Raw genomic sequence first — 21641 nt, forward strand, 5'->3', positions numbered from 1 at the left:
CCAAGAGTCAATTGAGACAGCCAGGGGAATCAAACCCAGGACAAAAAGATTTGAGCATATACGTTTCTTGCTTAAATTAATTTTATCTGTACCTCTTTAACAAATAATGAAAAGCAAACATGCACATCACAAGACTTTGCATTTTCTAAAAACATGACTGCATTTGCGGTCTTTTCACTGAAGTTAACATAGGCACCACAAAGTCTTTAAATTACAGCACTGATGTCCCCTGTTGCATGTATTAGTCAACTCTTGTTAATATGTTAATTGTCTGTTAGAGACATTTCTGCACTTTTTATTTTGATTGTGGTTGACAGCTTTAGTATGTGGCTTCTTACTTTTTTATTCCCACTATAAATGGGCAATATCCTGCAAGACTAACCCTGTTAACAAACTGAATATATGAAAATAAAAAAGCTGGCTGTAACAAATATTATAAGAAATGGTCATTTGCAGTATGAAGGTATATATTTATATATATATATATATATATATATATATATATATATATATATATATATACATACATACATACATATATGTCTTTATGAGTTTCTCCACTACATTTCATAAATATATTTATGCTTGACCTAGAAAGCCATGTCTGACCCAGAGCTGATAGATATGCTACATCTGAAGAAATCCCAGCCCCTCCATGCCTCACGCTCCGGGGACATCACCCTCATTACCACAATAAACAGAACATGCTGAAGGGACAGGTTCCTAATCCAGAGACTACCCATACTCTGGAACAGATTTCCCATTCAAGTCAAGCAGAGCACCTCACTAGCCCTCTTCAAGAGAACTTTTGACGAGTGGATGGGCAATAGAAAATTCACCCTGGGGATCATTAAAGTGGCCCTGCTTGATAGGGGCACTGAGAACTAATGTCGGGCAGCATGATGCCAGGGAATCTTTTTGGGCTAGGGTTACATAGGCTCCAGGGACGTTAGCCTAGTACACACTTATGAATCTCTGAATTTTCTGGGAACACTGGCAGATTTCCCAATGTTATAAAAAACATCCATTCATTAGCTAGTATGTGAAAAAAATGAAAGATATCTCTTCCCCACAGAATTCTTGCCTGACTATTTATGACTAGAAATATGCCACTAAGCTATTTAAACCACTAATTTAATGAAAGGAAACTCAAAGTGCATCTATGAAGTGTTTGGAAGGAGACAGTAAGTTAATATTTGCAAACAGATGTAAGAGATATAACCCACGGGTAATGGTGTCTACTGTAAATTCAGTGGCAGGTAATAAGATGGATATATCACAACAGCAGAATCAACTGGTCACCTCAGTCTCACATTACCAAAGCAAATAACATTTTACTGCTAAATCAAGGAGATTTTCATATGGACATCCATAAGGACTGCTGACTACTGCACTGTCTATGCTTATATTACCGTAACTGTGTTATCCGCTAGTTATACCGCTGTTTTAGTACAACAAGGCACTTTTTCGTTGTATGTGCTGTGATGAGTTAACTTAGACTACATGACTTGGGAAAAAAAATGTGAGTTTGTGTTTTTTTCATTCTTTTTTTTTTGTCTATGTTTGTTTGAACTTTTAGTTAGTATTTCTAGAGACTGGGTATGGAGACAAAGTTCAAACTCTGAAGAGTGTATGAGGGGATAGACCTGAAGAAAAGAAAATATTCCTATGAATGCTTATCCCATCTCAGTAAAATTCACTCATTCATTCTATAACACTCACTTTAGTGAATACCATGCACACAGACACGCACACACAAAATGCCTACTGGCAAACTGGAGGAGTCACAGAGACACACGGAGGACATGTAGAGTCTGCATCAGAGGTATACCCTCTTTTTTTTTTTTAAGCACTGAAGCCATTTCAAATTTGCAGTGATATACTCCATTGTACGGATCACAGTGATATAATGAAGTAATTTCTTGTGTAATGATGGTCTCAGCATGCAGCCTCATACATGTTTTGGACCTTGTTCTATTCTGATGGTGGCTGACCATCAAGCTACCTTTTTTTCCACCTCAATCATTTCCATCCGCAAGTCCCATTTCAGTGGACATCTGGTGTCCCACTGTCAGGACAGTCTCCAGCATGGGATAGCTCCTGCACCATAGATACCCTCCCCACTTCCCCATGCAGGCTCTTCAGCTTTGGTACCCAAAAGGCAAGGGAGTGAGATGCACCAGCTGAGATATTGTTATGTTTCTGCTTGAAGGGATTTTCTCTCAGGCTAGGTCCCTGACCCCTCTGCTGACATTATCTTGTAGGTTAAGCAGCAGTGGGAGTTCCACTGAGCATGCATCCCCTCCCTCTGGCCAGCCCACGGCATACCTCTCAACCTCTTAGGCCAATAAATCTGGAAAAAGCCATATATAATGGGGAACAAAGGCCCAAAATAGGGAGAATTTTAAATATTGTTCCTAAAAACATGGAAAGTTGATAGAATAACAAGTTTTGCATTAGCATGAATTTTCTAAATGGTATGAAGTCTGAAACTGTAATGTCTGTCTATTTTATGACTTCAGTCTTTAATGATTATTCAGTGATTTGCTGAAAAACCACAATTTTAATAAAAATGTACAAAAATATGAAGCAAAAAATCTGGACCTTCTGTGAAAATCTGTACAGTTGAGAGGTATGGACCAGGTCATGCCCTCTTGTTCCATCAATCCTATTTGTATGTTGTTCCACTTACCTCTGGCCTCCAACAGGACACATTGGAAGATGCCCAGTATAATATTTCCTCCCAGGATGAGAAAGTACAGTTGTGCACACTTACCATAAATGTAGATGTTCGAGTGTATTCACTGTTGCAGTCATTACATTTGGGTTATCTGCTTGCAGTAGCCCTCAGTCGACCTGATTAACAAAGTCTTGGGTCCTGCGTCAGTTGCTGTCCATTCTTCCATGACATCAGGTCGTCAGGGGTATAAAACATTCAGCTGACGGCATTACATCAGTTTTTTCTTGCCCCAGATGTCAGTTACCCCCCTAATGGGAAGCAATTAAATCTATAATACAAGGATATACCTCCAACAAAAAAGCAAATACACCAAAAAGCTTTTTGAGCATAGTAAGTGAGAGTAGAGGTATAGCCAAAAAAAGAAAGCGGGCTGGAGGGAGGGTAACCAGGACTGCAACAGTGAATACACTCGAACATCTACATTTATGGTAAGTATACACAACTGTACTATATTCTTTGTGCTTCACTGTTGTAGCCATTACATTTGGGTAGATTCCCAAAGCTAAGGTTGGGAGGAGTAATTTAAATAGAATTAAGACCAGCTATAAGGCCTTGCAATACTGCAGTGGCAAAACCAGCTCTGAATTTAGAGAAAATAGACAGATGATAATGTTTGGTGAAAGTATGTACAGAACTCCAGGTAGCAGCTTCTAGGATGTCCCTAGTAGGGACACCCCTGAGAAAGGCTGTAGAGGTAGATGCAGCCCTGGTTGAATGGGGTCTGATGCCCTGTGGGATAGGTTTTCCATGGTGCTTGTAGCAGAAATGAATGCAGTGGCCTATCCATTTTGAAATGGTTTACTTTGAAATAGCTTTCCCCTCTGTCCCTGCAGCAAATGCCACCAGCAGTTGTTCAGATTTCCTTTGAAGTTTAGTCCTGTCCAAGCAGAATCTAAGTTGTCTGTGCACATCTAAGGAGTGCCGTATCCATTCCCTTTGTTCTGTGGGTTAGGAAAGAAGGTAGGCAAATGAATGGACTGTTTAAGAGCCACACTGGATACAACCTTGGGCATGAAGGAGGGATTGGTTCTGAGGGACACCCTGTCCGCATGAAAGATGATGAAAGGCTCCACTGCCATAAGGGCCTGTAATTCAGACACCCTTCTTGCAGAAGTGATTGCTAAAAGGAAAGCTGTTTTTCAAGAAAGGAATTTTAAGTCTGCAGTAGCAGCTGGCTTGAAAGGAGGAAGAGTGAGTTTCTCCAAGACAAAGTTAAGGTTCCAGGCTGGAGTAGGAGCTCTCCTGGGTGACCTTAACTTTTTGGCCCCTCTGAGGAACTGCTTGAGCAGTGGGTGAGAGAAGAGGGGAGGCACTGTGCTATGATGAGCTGAAATGGCTGAGGGATGAATTTTGATGGAGGAAAAGGACAAGCCCTTATGAAGCATCTCAGTCAAATAATGTAGAATCTGAGGTAAACTTGTCACTGCTGCGCTCATCTCTTGAGATTGGTTCCAGGCACAAAATCTTTTCTATTTTGCAAAATAAGATTTTCTAGTACTAGGCCTCCTAGCCTCTAAAATTATATCCATCACTGATTTATTGAGGGCTGGTAAAGGAGAGATTAGGTAATTAGCCAGGCTGCTAGGTTCAGGGTTTGCAGCTGAGGGTGCAGAATCTGGTTCTCCTGCTGAGACAACAGGGAAGGAGTCTGAGGCAGGTGCCATGGGGCCAAGCGTGACACACTGCCCAGGGAGGGTACCAATTTTGGTGTGGCCAGTCTGGTGCAATTAAAATCGTCCTTGGCTTGTCCTGTTTGATCTTTAGTAGTATCTTGGAGAGCAGAAGCAGAGGAGGAAAGGCATTAACTGTTTTTTTCCATCTGAAAGATAGAGCATCCACTTTCCAAGCTAGTTTGTGGGGAATCCTTGTGCAAAATTTGTCCAGCTGAAGGATAGAGCATCCACCTTCCAAGCTAGTTTGTGGGGAATCCTTGTGCAAAATTTGTCCAACTGATGGTTCTGGGGGGAAGCAAACAGGTCTATATCTGGGCTCTCCCATTTGCTTGTCAACATGTTGAAAATCCTTGGTGCCAGTTTCCACTCATGTGGGTCCATGAGGTTTCTGCTTAGTCAATCTGCCAGTGTATTTAGTTTTCCTGGCAGGAATTGAACTTGTAGATTCACTTGGTAGATCAAGGCTGTGTTCCACAATGCCATGGCTTGTCTGCAGAGGGGGTAAGAATGTGTACCCCCCTGCTTGTTTATGTACCACATGGCAGTGGTGTTGTCCGTCTTTACCATTAGTTGTCCTGGAAGAATGTGGTCCTTGAAGGCTATCAGAGCATTCTGTACAGCTAACATTTCCTTTTGATTTATGTGTAGGTGCATTTGACTTGGGTTTCATTTGCTCTGAATGCACTTCCCTGCCAGGTGAGCCCCCCATGCATAATCTGATGCATCTGTTGTTAAGGTTTGGGTGGCAGGGGGTAGTGTGAATGGTAGTCCCCTGTTTTGGTGGTAGGCCTCTGCCCATCAAAGGAACTCTAGGCATAGGCAAGGTAGATAATAGGAATCATTGCTTCTAGATTCTGTGAATGTTGACACCATAGGCTTTTGAGATACCATTGTAGTTTCCTCATATGTAGCCTTGCATATGGAGTTAGAAGAATGCAGGAGGCCATGAACCCCAAGGCTTGCAGTATTTGCCTTACAGATAACTGGGTTTTTGTGGCCACTTGTTTGAAGTAGGTTGTCAAATTAATTCGTTTCTCTAGCGTAAGGAAAGCCAAATCTGGGAAGTTGTATTCAAGCTTGCTCTCAGGAATATAATTTGTTGACAGGGTACCAGGTGTGATTTCTTTTCATTTATAGTGTGCCCCCAGACAAGTCAGTACCCTCTGAATAAAGGCCAGATGACTCAAAAGTATGTCCTGGCTTTCTGCCTGAATTAGACAATCATCCAGGTATGGGTATATTTGAAAATTTCTTTGCCTGCAAAATGCAATGACTGGAGCTAGGCACTTTGTGAATATCCTGGGTGCATTAGATAAGCCAAAGGGCAGTGCAGAGAACTGATAGTGCATGTAGCCTGCTTTGAAGTGTAGGTACCTTCTGCAAGACTCCCTGATAGGGATGTGCAGCTATGCTTCTTTTAAGTCTAGTGTTGCCAACCAGGCATCTTTGCCTAGCATAGGAAGCAGCTGGTGAAGAGTCAGCATCTTGAATTTTGGAATCACCAGAAAGGTATTTAGAGTAGAAAGGTCCAGGATAAGACGCCATGTATTGCCTTTTCTGGGTACCAGGAAAAGTCTCGAATAGAGACCTTGTCCCTTTTCCTCTTCTGGTACCAACTGAATAGCCCCCATGCTTAAGAGAGAGAGTACTTGATTTTGGGCCTCTGCCCACTGATTTGGGGGTAGATCTGGCCACCTGCTTGGTGTTGGTAAGGTGTGGAAGTGAAATCTGTATCCATGGGACACTATATTTAAAACCAATTTGTCCTGGGTAATGAGTTCCCAGTTTTTGGCCTGCAGACCAATCTTTCCGCCTAAAGGAGCATTCAGTTGGGAAGTGCTTGGAAGTTTTAAAAGCAAGTCATTGAGACAGTTTTCCATAGGGGGAGTCTTACTACTCCCTGATTTGGGTGTGGAACCCCCCCACCGCTTAGTCTTGTGTGTCCCCTGGGACTGAAACCTGGGGTTTCTGCTGTGTCTGGGTTTGGCTTGAGAAGACCTGGAAAGGGCTGGAAAGGAGCAATTCTTAGAGGGCCAGTGCCTACTAAATCTAGGAGGCTGAACTTGTAAGAAATCTTTAACAGTTTGCATAGATTTAGCTTTATCTTCCATCTTTTTAAGAACTTCCACAGCCTTGTTGCCAAACAGGCAGTCCTGATTTAAGGGAGCATCCAAAAATTTAGCTTTAACATAATCAGGAAAAGATTGCTCCTTAAGCCAAGCATGCCTTCTGAGCACAGACCCAGTAACAGCAGCCCTGCAATAGGCCTCTAATGAATCAAATCCACATTGCAAAGTATGTTTTCCAACCTGTTCAGCAGAATGCATTAAATCCTGTAATTCTTTATTTTCCGCACAGTCAGGGAATCAACATAATTTTCTGTTTAAGCAATTCAATAACATGTTGTTGATACTTTAACATATGAAACTGGCAGTTTAAAGCCTTAATGGCCAAGGTTTCAGAAGTGTAAACCTTCTTACCCAATCTACCCAGTGCCCTGGAGTCTCTATCAGAAGGGGTAGGATTTTTAACAGTAGAAGCCTTAATGCCCTTGGGTCCCCGTGAAATAGTCTCTGGATCCACAATAGGATTTTTAAAAAGGAACTTGTGTGAATCAGGAACCCTGTAATATCTGTCAGGTTTTCTGGGAGCAGGAGGCAAAGAATCAGGGGGCAAACTAGATTCCGAAAAAGCATCATCAACAATGTCTAGTTTAGGAGGAATAGCTAAAGGCCTATGCTGAGGCAGGAGTAAGAAATCCCTAAGCCTCTTTTTTGAATCAGAAAAATCCTGGCTTTCCCAGTAGAAATGCTCCTTTAGAGTATGCAAAGTTTCACCAAAAGAAAAATCCTCTGGAGGGGAAGCAGAGGGAATAGAGTCCTCTGCATCAGAATCCTCTTAAGTAGATAAGGGCAAATCCAGATCATCAGAAGAATCAGAAAAATCAGAATCCTGGTCAGAAGATTCATAAATAACTTTAGTCCTAGGTCTCTTAGAAGGGGGAGGTTGGCTTCCCCTGATTAGAGTTATAAGATCTTCAGCCATTCTTATCATTTGTTTTTTTTAGGCATAGAGGCCTAAGCATGTGGCCTGGGCATCGGTTTTTTAGGCATGGTTCAAGATTTAGGCCTAAATGAAGAAGGAGGCATTGGTTTAATATGCAAGTCCATAGGCCTGAATACACCCTCAGAAGCCAGTGCCTGCACAGTGGCTCTGGACCCATCCAAGGTAGAGACATCCACAGGTTCCATAGTTGAAGCATCTCACAGCATACCGGACTCCAAATGAGTCTCAGTAGAGGCCTGTGAATCAGAAGTAGCGGGTATCAGGGGCTATGAAAGTGCCTCACTGAGTACCGGCGAACTGGTGACTGGCTTAGGAGAAGCATTGTCGGCAGTTTTGGACCTCAGTGGCCTGTCTCTGTCTTTATCTTTGCATTTTTTCAGAGTCCCGGTAGCCAGATGGCTAACAGATGACATTTCTGGATAATTAAACTGAGAACCAAAATATTTAGAGGCGAAAATATACCGACGACGGATAGTGCGCTGATTAAATATAGCACAAAACTGACAGCAAGGTATGTCGTGGTCAGGGCCTAGGCAAGGAATGCAGTACGAATGAAAATCTTTATGAGGTATTTGCTTTCCACAAGTAATGCAATTATTAACTTTTACTGACATCGGTAAGGAGCAAAAAAAAGTTTCCCCAATGGGGTAGTTAGCTTTAGTTGAAGACTTCAGTTCTGAAACTCGAAAACGAAAATTTCAGGAGTCGGCCGACCGGCACTTGCAAAGTGCTTCTGCTTCAGGTACCACATGGCAAGAAAGACTGATGTAATGGTGTTGGCTGCATGTTTTATACCCCTGACTACCTGACGTCATGGAAGAAGGGACAGCAACCAACGCAGGACCCAAGACTTTGTTAATCAGGCCGACTGAGGGCTACTGCAAGCAGATAACCCAAATGTAATGACTGCAACAGTGAAACATGAAGAACATCATTTCCTGTCACTCTGTCAGATACCACAGATAGTAACTGAATACAGGTCACCTGGAATATACTGAGGGTTTTATCCCTCTATGCCACTGGAGTGTCTATGCAGTTTTATACTTACTTACTGCATACGATGCCAAGAACCTCAAGTTCAGAAAAGTACTAATGCTATACCCGAGTTCTTCCAGGTTGTACTCCCACATACTCAGCTATTTAATATTGAAAACATCAGACAGACAGTTACTTATTTTCAAATATTAACTACACTTGGGTTTAATACGCACCTACACAGTATGCATTTAATAAAATGTAAAGATCATTAGGCACATACTGGGTATGCATTTCATAAGACATAATTCTAGTACCTGCTTTATTTTGTACTAGGCAGCAGAGGTTGCTAGATCATGAAATCATCACAGCACAGGACAACAATCTCACAAAAGAGGTGCACGCACAGACATGCCCCCATTGTCATGTCTTTCAGATGTTGAAACAGGAGTCACACCCACGTAGACACAGGAGGACATAAAAACTCTGTATAACTGACACTGCAATTGGGAACCACACTGCAAAACACAAGCTATTCTGCACTGACATACTGCCCAAGTATCACTCAGATGTGAATAAATTTGCATCTGCTTGATCCTCAAATAGGTAAAAAAAAAAAAAAAAAAAGGGACTAAGCAACTTATGAAAACCCAAAAAGTACAAAAACAGCATCTAAAAAAACTTAAAATGGAAGTTTATAACCTGGAATCAAAGGTACATGCTGCATGCCAGAATGGGAATTTGTAGGCACGTCAACTGCTATACAGAAATAGTACAGATTAAAATGAAACAAAACCTCACAATGCAAACTGGCTCTTGGGAAGTGGGATATCATCTCAGTGCTGAAGAAGGCAACAGAGCTTGAAAGATGACAGTTAATACAACTGGCATTACCTCTACACTTAGCAATGATAGACTTCTCAGACAATGGTGGACTCTTGGCTATCGTAGAGTTAGATCTTCCAACAGGCTCCAGATGCATTAGAGACACTAACAAGCATGAATCTGGATGCTACTCTGCTGGGAGTTTCCATCTGTTAATGAGGGGTGTGCCTTAATATGACAATAAGATGCAGAACTAAAAATTCTGTCTTTTATGCGTATACACAAACAGCCATTAGGAATAAGTTCATAGGTTGGTACTAGGCTATCAGCCCTAAGGCCTATGCAAGCCTAGCCATAACAATTCCCTGGATATTTCTTCCCACAATATTTACATCTCTGGACCCCTGTCTAGCAGGGTGACTGACATGATCCCCGGAGTGAATTTCCTATCTACCATCCAATCAAGGTTCCTTTTGAAGAGGGCCAATGAGGCGCTCTGCTTGATATGTATGGGTAGTCAATTTCAGAGTATGGGGAGTCTCTGGGTTAGGAACCTATCCCTCCAGCATGTTTTGTTCATTGTGATGACAAGATTTAGATCCCTGGAGCGTGTGGCTCTGAGGGATTAGGATTTCTTTAAGTGGAGTATGTCCAACAGCTCAGGGTTTGACATGGCCTTGTATGTTAAGCAGAGATTGCCTATGAGTAGACGATATGCCACAGAGTACAGCTGAAGTGATTTTAGATGGTCAGCATATGGCATCTGCTTTAGGCCTGTGATTCTTTTAGTGAGGTATTTCTGTGGCCTTTCCAGCTGTTGCAGATGTCTTGTGAGGTACATACCAAACGGGGCATTATACTCTATAATGGGTCTAATGAGGGATGAGTACAGTGGGACAATGACCTCCTTTTTTCTGGATGAAAAGCCCTTAGTGATGAGGTGTGCCACATAGAAGGATTTCCTGACTGTTGTGGCAATGTGGTTATCGAAAGTGAGACCACTGTCCACCTGTGTCCCTAAGTCTCTCATCACACTTTCGATGTTTAGTGTCCTGCCACCTATTTGGTAATTCATGGGTACATGTTTTTTTCCAAAGGGGATAACTATACATTTCTTGGCATTAAGCTTGAGCCCATGGCTCTGGCACCAGGTATCTGTTTCTGTAAGGCCCTTTTGTAGAATATCCACATCATTTGGGGATTCAATAATGGCTCCCAGTTTGCAGTCATCTGCAAACTTTGTTAGCCAGAGTCCCTTAGTGTTGGCCTGCACTTCAGAGAAGTAGATGCCAAACAAGAGTGGCCCCAGGACTGAACTCTGAGGTACTTCACTTGTCTGGAGCTGGATTTGGAGTCGGCTACTTTTACAGTCTGGGTTCTGTCAGTAAGCCAGTTGGCAACCTACCGAGTGAAGTAGGTATTCATGCCCAGCTTAGTAAGTTTATCTATGATTCCAGAGTGGGGGATGGTGTCAAAGGCCTTGGCGAGATCCAGATAGGCTATGTGGACCACCTTACTCTCATCCACAGCTCAGGAGACTGATTCCAAAAAGTCAATCAGATTCAGGAGACAAGATCGGCCCTTCACAAACCCAAACTGGGTGGGGTCCAGTGTTTGAAGGTTGCCAATGTCTTTGTTTATAAGTTCCATGATAATGCGTTCCATGCCCTTGCAGATCAGGCTTGTCAGACTGATGGAACGGTAGTTCCCAGGATCCAAGGCGGATCCTCCCTTGTGGAGTGGGATAACTGTAGCTGTGCACCACTCAGTGGGCACGAAGCCTGAGGTGAGGCTATGATTAAACATGACACTTAGGTGAGGTGCCAGTTCATTTTGTAATTAATGTAGTACACAGCCTGGGATGTCATCTGGTACCATGGATGCTGTATTCTTAGCTTTGGAGAGTGCGGTTTCTACCTGTGTGGCCATGATTATCGGAATTTGGCAATCTTTTGGTATTGAGATGGGCCCTTTAGGGGGTAAGAGGGGGGTGAAGTTGGCACTAAATCGATCTGCCAGGATATTGGCCATATCCTTGGGATCAGTATATTTAATGCCATTCTGTTGTAGCTCAGAGCAGATCTGAGCATTGCCATTTAGATTCTTGACATAACTATAGAATGCCTTGTGGTTGTCTTTGGAATCTTTGGCAATTTTATTTTCGTAACTAGCTTTTGAGGATTTTATGAGGGATCTCAGCTTCTTACTGAGGCTGGTGAGGGAGTTTTTTGCATCCTGGGATTTTCCTCTTTTCTGCAACAGTTTCATCCTTCTGTTGTATAGTTTGTTTATAGCAGGGGACCACCAGATTGGCTTCCTTTTTTGGAGAAGAGCATCTTGGTTCTATTTGGGATGACACGATTCATGCATGAGTGGATGTGCTCATACAGTGCCTTAGTGTAGGATTCTGCAGTCAAACTTCCAGATCCCGTCTGCGTGGGTGTTGTGAAGTTTGTCACTTCTGACTTCAGTAGCATGAAGTTGGCTTTGGAGAAGTTTTTTAAGGAGATTTCCTTACTCGGGGGTGGGGGTGGGATGTGGATGTCAAAGGTGATTTGCTTATAGTCAGACCTGACCAATGAGGGGGTGACCATTGGTGTGGAGCATCTATCTCCCATGTTGGTAATGACCAGGTCTAGGATATTGGAGCCCCTGGTGGGACAATGGATTAGTTGATCCAGGGCATTGGAATTTATGAATTCCAAGAACCATTGGGAAAAGGTGTTGGTACCTGAGTAGTTTTCCCAATTAATGGCAGGGTAGTTGAAATCACCCAATATTAGGGTGTTTGGTTGTATCTTAATATTTTCCAGTATGTTTAGAAAGATGTAGTGAGAATCTTGGGGCATGGTGGGGGATCTGTAGCAAGATACAATTTGGATTGCAATCTTACCTAGTGTTAGTTGCACCTGGAGAATTTCAGATGCACTGTGTTGGGCAACTAGCCTGGAGGTGTGAATATCCTTGGTGAATATGGACACTCCTCCACCTTTAGTGTTTCGGTCTTGGTTTTGTGGCCGAAAAGTGTGGTACAAATTGTAGCCTGGTATTGCAGGGGTGCACTCTGGAGCCTTGAACCAGGTCTCAGTTACTGCACAGATATCAATGTTCTCCATTTTTAGGAGTGCCTCGAGAGAGTGCATTTTGAGGTTTAGACTTCTAGCATTGAGTAGCATTGCCTTCAGATTTTGCATGCTTGTATCTGTTACAGTGGTGGTTTTATCCTTTGAACCTTGCCTAAAAAAGGCACTATAGGGGTGGTAAGAGCTTTAGCCAGTAACCTGAATCCCAGGGGTGACAGACGCAGACCATCTCTGGCAAAGCATCGTGGTTTGTCGATCATGTCTTCCCAGGCAGACAAATACTGGATCCCCTTTGAATGACACCAGAAGCTTAGCCAATTGTTGAAGTCAATTATTTTGTCCTTATACTGTGGTATCATTCTGGGCGAAGGCAGGATGCTACTCAGGGCTAGGGTCATACCTGCCTGGGTCACATGATCCAAGAGCTCTTCCATGTCTCTTTTCATGTAGTCCAGGGAGGTACATCTCAAGTCATTCACTCCAGCATGGACAATGACAGAGTTGTATTTGTACTAGTTGTGGAGTGACTTGAGTGCATGCATTATGTGGCAGATCTTGGCACCCGACAGGCAGCTGACTGTAATTTTCTCCTTGTTTAGCCTGGTGAGTGGGACATCAGTGTGCCTGACTATAGAGTCACCTATGACTAAAGTGCTGGGTACATTGTCTTGCCTTAGGTGCTGTTGTTGGGTGGCACACTGGTGATGTGATCTATGTGTCACTTTGGTTGTGACTGGTGTTTGTTTGCGTTTCGGCTTCGGAGGTCCTTGTTGCTTGGGCAAGTTAATGTTAAGGGCCTCCATATATGAGGGTTTAGTGTTGCTATGTGTGGGTGTTGATGGTGTGGGTTTTGAAGGGCTATGAGTTGCTTGAGGTGTAATGCAGTTGTTAACCCTCTCTTCTTGACTGTCTAGCACAATCTTGGCTGGAGAGAGCTTTGCTTCCAATTTGGCTATGTAAGTGCATCTCTCACAGGTTGTAGTGTTGGGTGGTAGGAGGAGAGGATTGTCTGGGTACATGAGGCAGTTGCCGCACTGCCCCAGTATGCCCAGATTCACCAGGTGGACAGGAGAAATCACCAGAAGCTGACCCTTGGACATGCCTGTTTAGGTGCTTTTTTGTAAAGTTTAAGAGCTGTTTTCCCTTACCTTCTCAGTATATTTGTCCTTCTTGAAGATTATGGATGTAGAGCTTGGCAGGGTTACCAGACCTTGCAGTTTAACTGGGAGACAGGACTCCTCATGCTGGATAAGACACCCAAGCCTGGAGGGCTGTGATTATATTGTACAGTTTCTCTTATCTAAACCTAAATAGTGAATTGCCATTGGATATCTGTTTGTCCCTAATGAAAACTTTATTCAAACATAAAATGTCTCATAAGTGTACATGGCACTACAGCACAAGTCGGTGGCTGACTTTGTAGGCATGTCCTCAGGCCTGAGGCCATACGTTATACACAGTCAAGTCAGAATTATAAACAGTCAGGTCAGAACAGGCGCTGAGCTCTCAAATGATCTATCTCTGCTGGTAAGTTAGTTTGATCAGTCTGGGTAGAGGCTGAATAGACCCAGAAAACTTAAATGTGTGGTGAAGGTTTTTTGGGAATATGTAGCGTGTAATTGTGTAGGGGAATATGTAGTGAGTAATTGTGTAGGGGAATATGTAGTGTGTAATTGTGTAGGGGAATATGTAGTGTGTAATTGTGTAGGGGAATATGTAGTGTGCAATTGTGTAATTGTGTAGGAAATAAGTGTAACTTCCACCTTTGGAAGAACATCTCTACTCCAGCTGGGAAGGTCAGAAAAGTGGAGTCTGAATGAACTCTGCCCAAGACATCAGTACTAGAGGCAGCGGCCAGGAGGTGTGACTATAAAATCTGTGCTTGTCGTGGTGATAACTTTAGGACCCTGTGGGGTGGACACTGGCAGTGACAAAGTGCCAAATTAAAGAATGGCTTGTATTCAGTGTTGGCAGGGAGGGCTCTGGAACTGGTAGGTAGGAAACAAAAGGCCAGACAGGTAATTGGTGTGGCAGTTGCCAACAGGAAGCCCTGTGAAATGAAGGTTGTTAACACCATGACGAATCACTTTTGGTTGGTCTCGGAGTTCTGGAAAGCCATCAAAATGACTTGAAAACGGGCACGAGACACATTGCTCAAGCTGACCTCGTGCATGGTAGACAAATGCTGACCACAAATGGGGAGACTGTCAGGAGATGGAAGGACAGTGTGGGGAACTCCTTATGTCAGTGGACATGCCCTCCTGTGAGAACTCCGCCACTGCCATACCTGAAGTTCAGTTATCTTACATAGTTTTAAGCATGGTTTAATTTTCTGATACACCTAGTCAAGTAAAGCACCTATTCTGATTGCAGCTCTGGTTGTGGCTGGCTGGCTTGCTGGCCAACAACTGGTGACCAAACTAGTGATACAGGAGTGCTGACATGTTTAATGCAAACTCCACTCAAATGTACCATGCAGATGGCACAACGTGGGTCGTGGCACTAACTGTCTATTCACCAACCCTTAAGTAAGGGAAAGCTCTGTGGTGGTGGTGGTGGGGGGGGTGATCTAACCTTTACTACACTATCTGATTAGCCAGCCTTCTCCTCATCAGAACTAAGGACATCACAAAACACTATCTTTTCTCACCTTAGTAAGCCTTATAAGTGACTCAGCTTCACTTCTGTATTAGGCTCATAATCAATGCAAGCTACCATTCTAGGATCATGACTTCATAGTGGTGAAGAGGACTGCTTATTGCTATGATCCTTAGAGCAGTGCTGAATGAAGTTTTGTAGTCCCTGGAAGGGTCACTCTTGGCCACCGGTCATCCTTGATCAGTGGACCTAATAGGAATCCACAAAAATTAGACCCACTGATGGTCCTTTTGAAGAATAAGAGAATGTCACTTGGAACGGGGTACCACATCTGACCAGACAAAACAGGTCTGGAAGTGGAGTTAGCCTTTGATTGGCTAGTGGACGGTTAACACACACATCACAGACGGTCTGCATTGTGGGAGACAGGTGCCACACCATTCATGTGGAAGGCAGGAGAGGGGTGGATCACAGTGAGTGAGACCACAGCAAAAGAAATTGTCTCTTGAGATGTGAAGTGCCATTACTGAGGGAGAAGCCAGATCTTCTGTGGAAGATTGAAATATAGTGAGTCTCACCCGATAGCAAGAACTCTAGACAAAGCCATAAATAAAAGTGGGGCAAATCTCCAAAAATAGGTACAATTGTTAAGTATTGCTCTTACAAACTTAGGAAGTTGATAAAATAACAGGTATTGCATTAGCATCAATTTTCTGAAGAGTATGAAGTCTGAAACGCAATAGTCTGTCATTATTTTCTAACTTCAGTCTTTAATGATTTGCGACTCATTTTCTGGATAACCACAATTTTATGAAAAAAGGACCAAAAATATGAGCAAAAATCTGAACATTCTGTGAAAAATCTGTACAATTGAGAGGCATACACACAATATTACCTGTGAAACCAGATTTTACAAGTTTAGGGGGGGGGGTTCTGTTTTACTCTGGAACTGGTCTTCAGAAGAGGACCCAGGTAGATGTGGGAGGGAAAACTCATAACCTCAAGCCTGATGCCACAGAGCTCAGCTTTGCACCAGTACATAAAAGGTTCATCTCAACGCAACTGCAAGTCACAGAAAATAAACCTGTGTATATCTGATTGTGTTTGTGTTGTTTTGTGTTTAATGTTAGTGCTTTCTGATTCAGTAGTTTGATGATATTTCAGTGCTTCCATGGTGAATAATAAAGATAGCTGAAGGGGGCATGACTGGGAGGAATGGTTGACCTGATGTAACCTACATGGTGAGTTAAGTTAGCATTGAGGATTATGACTAACAGATATTAATGTATTGCTTCATGTAGCCCAGGGTTTGATTCCCTCATCTTCCTTTTGCTTACTGAGTTGCTCTAAGCAAACCACTCAGATAGTGCTCTAGGGAAATGTAGAAGTTAGGGAAAGCTCCTCAGTGATCTCCTGGACCAAATGCCTATGGATTACGTAGTAGTCATGTACTGTTCGTAATGAGCATAATTTTAATAACAGTTTTACTGCTGTTAAAAAATGCACAAACCAGAAAAAGTATTTACAAATCTAATCAATTGTCTTGTTTCACGCCATCCCAAACCTTAACTTATTTTTGAGTAAATCAATTTTACATACCAGCTATTCTCTTATTTTATCGTGTAATAATGTTCACAGGGCAAATCCACACTGTCCATTCAGAAACCTTCCCATCTGTTTCCAGCCATCTTTATAATTATTTTTAATTTTTAATTATATTATGAACCAGTGCCTACATACAGCATCTCATTATCCCCCTCAAGGCAAAAAATGAAAACTGGTATCTCTAGTCTAGTATTTTTTTCTCACCTTTTGCATTTAACTCCCTGTTTTATATTTAATTTTGTCTTTCATATGCAGACATTAATTTTCCTTTTAAATGTCTATCACATTCAAGTCACTGATGGTTATTATAACATACTAGAATTATAATGTACTTGCGGTGGTGCTGCTGCAGTAGCATTGTCGCCTCACAGTAAGACGTTGTCCTGTTCGATTCTCAGCTAGAGCTTCTTCTGTGTGGAGACATGCATGAATGGGCGTACCTTCATTGAAGGTTGTGCGTCAGGGCCAGCAACTCGGCACGTAAAAATCTACTGCCAATCATTAGCGGACTGGAGTTCCGCTGTGGCGACCCCTAACCGGGAAAAGCCGAAAGGCACAATATATATTCATTCATGATACTTCATTCCTACGTCCCAAAACTACCCTCAACTACCTAAACAGGCAAACTTTACCTGTTAGCTTGCTTTAAGGCAATATGTGCTGTATAACCATTACAAACGCTCCAAGGACACATCTCCCTTTTAACAGTCTTCTTTCGTGCTAGTTTACCTTATGTTTCTCTCTCTCTCTCTGGCACTTATTGCTACCACCATTTTGGTTTTCATCCTTAATACTGTCTGAATCTCACAACCACCACTACAGACATTATTACAAACCTTCTCTGCGATAGATTAACTTAGTTGAAATTCATTCCACATTTAAAGTTCAGTGTGTCTCTCCTTATAGCCACTGTTCCACATATTCCCATGACATGAGAACATTATGTAATGTGCTTAACCTATTACACTGAATTAGGAATGTGTAAAGGTGACTCCTCATTTTCAGTATTATAAAACACATCAGTTACTAGGCTTGAAAGATTAACTATGTACTTCACACAAGGTTCAAAAAGTTAACCTTTACCACCTCATCTTTTAAAATAACACAAACACAACCTCAAACATCAGTGCTTTTTGTTTCATATTTCAAACAATCTGCTAATAGTTGTAAGCAACTCTTATGTCATAGACGTTAGATAACCTTCCCAAGTCATGCATGTCAAGCAAATGGTTCTACATTACCAGTAATCAAGACAGTGTTAAGAAGGCAAGTAAAATTTTCAGTCTCTGTGATGCCTCACAATTTTAAAAACAGTATATTCTTATATTGAATTATTTACATCACAAAACAGTACATTAGCTGTCATACTGTTCCATATTCCTAATCCCACATGGGTAAGGTTCTCCAAGTAGCTGTCCAACAAGGGAAGGATAATTAGGAACCTTTGATTTTAGGGACATGTAAACCAGCTCCTTTTTTCTTCTTCTTATTCTTCTTTCAGCTGCTCCCGTTAGGGTCGCCACAGCAGATCAACTGTTTCCATTTCCTCCTGTCCTCTGCATCTTGCTCTGTCACACCAACCACCTGCATATCCTTTCTCACCACATCCATAAACCTTATCTTAGGCCTTCCTCTTTTCCTGTTACCTGGCAGCTTCATCCTTAGCATCTTTTTCCCAATACACTCTGCATCCCTCCTCAGCACATGTCCAAACCAACGTAATCTTGCCTCTCTGACTTTGTCTCCAAACCTTCCAACCTGGGCTGACCCTCTAATATACTTATTCATAATCCTGTCCACCCTCGTCACCCCCAGTGCAAATCTTAACATCTTCAATTCTGCCACATCAAGCTCTGACTCCTGCCTTTTTGTCAATGCCACTGTCTCCAACCCGTACAACATAGCTGGTCTCACTACCCTCTTGTAGACCTTCCCTTTCACTCTTACTGGTACTCGTCTGTCACAAATTACTCCTGACACTCTTCTCCACCCACTCCATCCTGCCTGTACTCTCTTCTTCACCTCTCTTCCACACTTACTATTACTCTGAACTGTTGATCCCAAGTACTTAAACTCATTCACCTTCCCCACCTCTACTCCCTGCATCCTCACCATTCCTCTGTCCTCCCTCTCATTCACACACATATATTCTGTCTTAGTCCTGCTGACCTTCATTCCTCCTCTCCCTAGAGCATATCTCCACCTCTCCAGGGTCTCCTCCACCTGTTCCCTACTCTCACTACAGATCACAATGTCATCTGCAAACATCATAGTCCACGGGGACACCTGTCTGATCTCGTCTGTCAACCTGTCCATCACCATTGCAAATAAGAAAGGGCTCAGAAACCAGCTCCTTTTATACCTACTACTAAAACAAATTTATTTTCTTTTTTTTTTTGACATGGATAGATTACCACATGAAAAACAACCCCATACAAATTAGAGTACAATTCAACCATAAAGAAAAAAAAACACAAGCAAGATGAAAAACACTGCCTTTATGGCATACTAGCCCCAAGTGAGACTCTACCATCATCTGTGTCTTTATTGTCCGGTCTGTTCAGTGTAGTGTAATTTGACAACTTTCCATTCCCCTTAGTCTAATTGCCTTGTACCAGATGTCACTGTCAGAAACAAGGCAAATTTCCCTGGCATAATGGAGACCCCCTTCCTCTATTTCTGCTGTTGTATGAGTGCTTCTCGGTTCATTATGGACCTTTTCCTTTTATCCCATTTTTAACTGCATCAGCCTCACTATTAGTTCTTGGATTTTTCAAACATCTCATCATGGTCATTAAAGAGTGTCACTTTCCCATTCCCAAATCTCTCCGACGTCCAAAAGAATGATGACTTAAAATTCAGTCGTTTGTGCTTTTACTCCCACATTGTATCAACAAACTAAAAATGGCTCCATAGCTTCATATCTGACTAGTCCTGTTCCAGAAACATTGTTTTACCTGCCAAAGCAAGTTTTCTGTCTGGTTGCCACAGCTTCCACAGCAGTGTCTCTCGGTCTCTGTCTGTCTCTGTCTCTCTCTCTCTCTCTCTCAACAAGTCAAATATTCAACCAGTTTTGGGCATAGGTTTTCTAGACCCAGCCTCTCTTTCAAGCATTGGCAAATGCTTTGCTGGTGTAAAACTCAAGGAATATATTTATTTTATTTGTTTGCTGGGGTATTGCACTGATCAATACTGACCAATTTTAGGCTCGGCTCAGGTGAAATGCAAAACATTTCACAAACCAAAAATACAGAAATATAAGCAACAATAGAGTACTCCAGACTAATTACATAGAAAAAAGCTATGTGTATACATTCCAGTAAACAAGCACAGTGCAATGCACAGTCAAGCTGAGTGTAGTGTACAATATATACATTAGTTTCTAAAGTGGGTCAATCTTCAGTGAATCTTGAGAGAGGAGAAGAGACTAGGGAAGGAGACAGGTTAGGTGACGTCCTGTGTTACAGCAAGAGCATGTGGCTTGGATGAAGTGCTTTTTGGAAACTTTAGTAAAAGCAGTCTATTCAACTATTTTGACTGTCATGTCACATAGTCTAAAAAATTTTCCCTCATCCTAGACAAGCCCCAGGATTTAATAAAGTCAGTGTAGGCACAGTGTAGAGCCTACATGGAATGTTACCACGTCCGTATACACGGTTCCCCCTCAGTAGCATCCCATGCATAGTAATAAAGGCATGTTGCTGAGGGAGAGCCAAGGAACATGGGTACTGAATCAGTGTAGAAAGTGTAGTGCCAACTGTGCCCACAGATGGTAAGATACTCTGCATTGTCCAACTGTATTATTCCGATGTTATTTTCTTCTTTTGTTTTTTTTTTAAATGTTTGCATGGCATGGCGTGGAGCACAGCAGTGCTAATCAGCACACAGATACCAGCCAGACATCTAAAAACAGAAACCGGATGCATTTAACTATTTACTTAAATGTCACGTTTAAGCGTAGCTAAGTGGGTTTCCGCGGCACTGCGTGGTGCTCAACAGTGTTTATAGGTAGCTCACAGGTATATGTAAAGGTATAGCAAAATTTCACATTCATGTAGCTAAATGGGTAGAGTTACTGCCTCATGTGCCGTAGGTCCAGGGTTTGAATACATGGAGGGGAAAATAACCATTAATTTTCTAAATATAAATTTTGCCAGTTATTTACATTATGGTCCAGTGCACTCTGCTAAGCTCTGCTAGGACCTGCTAAGCACCGCATAAACATGACAATGGCTGAAAATGTTTATGCAACACTTGGCTCTGCTTGGCTGGTTTGCGCAATGCTAAGCATATGCTTCTCTGGTTTTTCACACTGCTCAGCTCAGCTGTGCTGGTTTGCACAGAAGTGACCCAGCGCTTTTTTAAATGTTGCCCAATGGCATGTAACAGTGGGAAAACAGCCTATATTAAGCCCAGTAGGCGGGAATACAAAATAATCCATTGGACTTCTATTTCTGAAATATTCTTTGGCAGGCGTTGGTGAGGGTTTGCTCTTTTGGGCACAGCATTGGGGCATTCTGGAGTCCAGGGTCATTGTTGGACTCCTAGTAAAAAAAATATGATGACCGACTGCTGCAGGGAGGTTTCCAGGACTCAGAGTGTAAGGAGGAGGCCTGGGACCGGCTGGCAAGGGAACTCAGTAGTGCTACTGGTATCCCCCGCATAGGTCAACAGTGTCATCACCATCGTGACAACCTGAAGAGACGAAAGGAGGGATGTCTTGGACACCTGGGGCCAAGAAGCTCGGGCAGGGAAAGCCCCACAAATATGTATGTAATGTTACCTCTGTTTCACCAATATCTAATTTAAATGTCTGCTAAACTGGTATGCATAATGGTGTGCTTCTCTCCCAACAACTGCAGAGGAGAGGGCTCACAACATCAAGGCACATGCTAGGCTCTTGTCCAGATTGCACCGTGAGTGTGGTGAGTATGGATGTATTATGCTAACTGTAGTTAAATAAGCAAGAAAGAGTAAAGCATTAACTGCAATAAAGTATATACAATAAAGTTTGTAATGCAATACATGTGGGCTTAGAGTTGTAATGCAATAAATTAATAATGCCAACTGTAGTGT

At 42.4% G+C, this 21641-nt stretch overlaps 1 protein-coding gene across 2 annotated transcripts in view; it reads right to left on the bottom strand.

The window, feature by feature from the left end:
• The window catches only part of RBCK1 (RANBP2-type and C3HC4-type zinc finger containing 1), a 348371-nt gene that overhangs the window by 106656 nt on the left and 220074 nt on the right, over positions 1-21641 (bottom strand). The window lies entirely within an intron of this gene.

This window comes from Protopterus annectens, chromosome 12.part0, assembly GCF_019279795.1.
Source record: "Protopterus annectens isolate FY-2018-M chromosome 12.part0, PAN1.0, whole genome shotgun sequence".
NCBI lineage: Eukaryota > Metazoa > Chordata > Ceratodontiformes > Protopteridae > Protopterus > Protopterus annectens.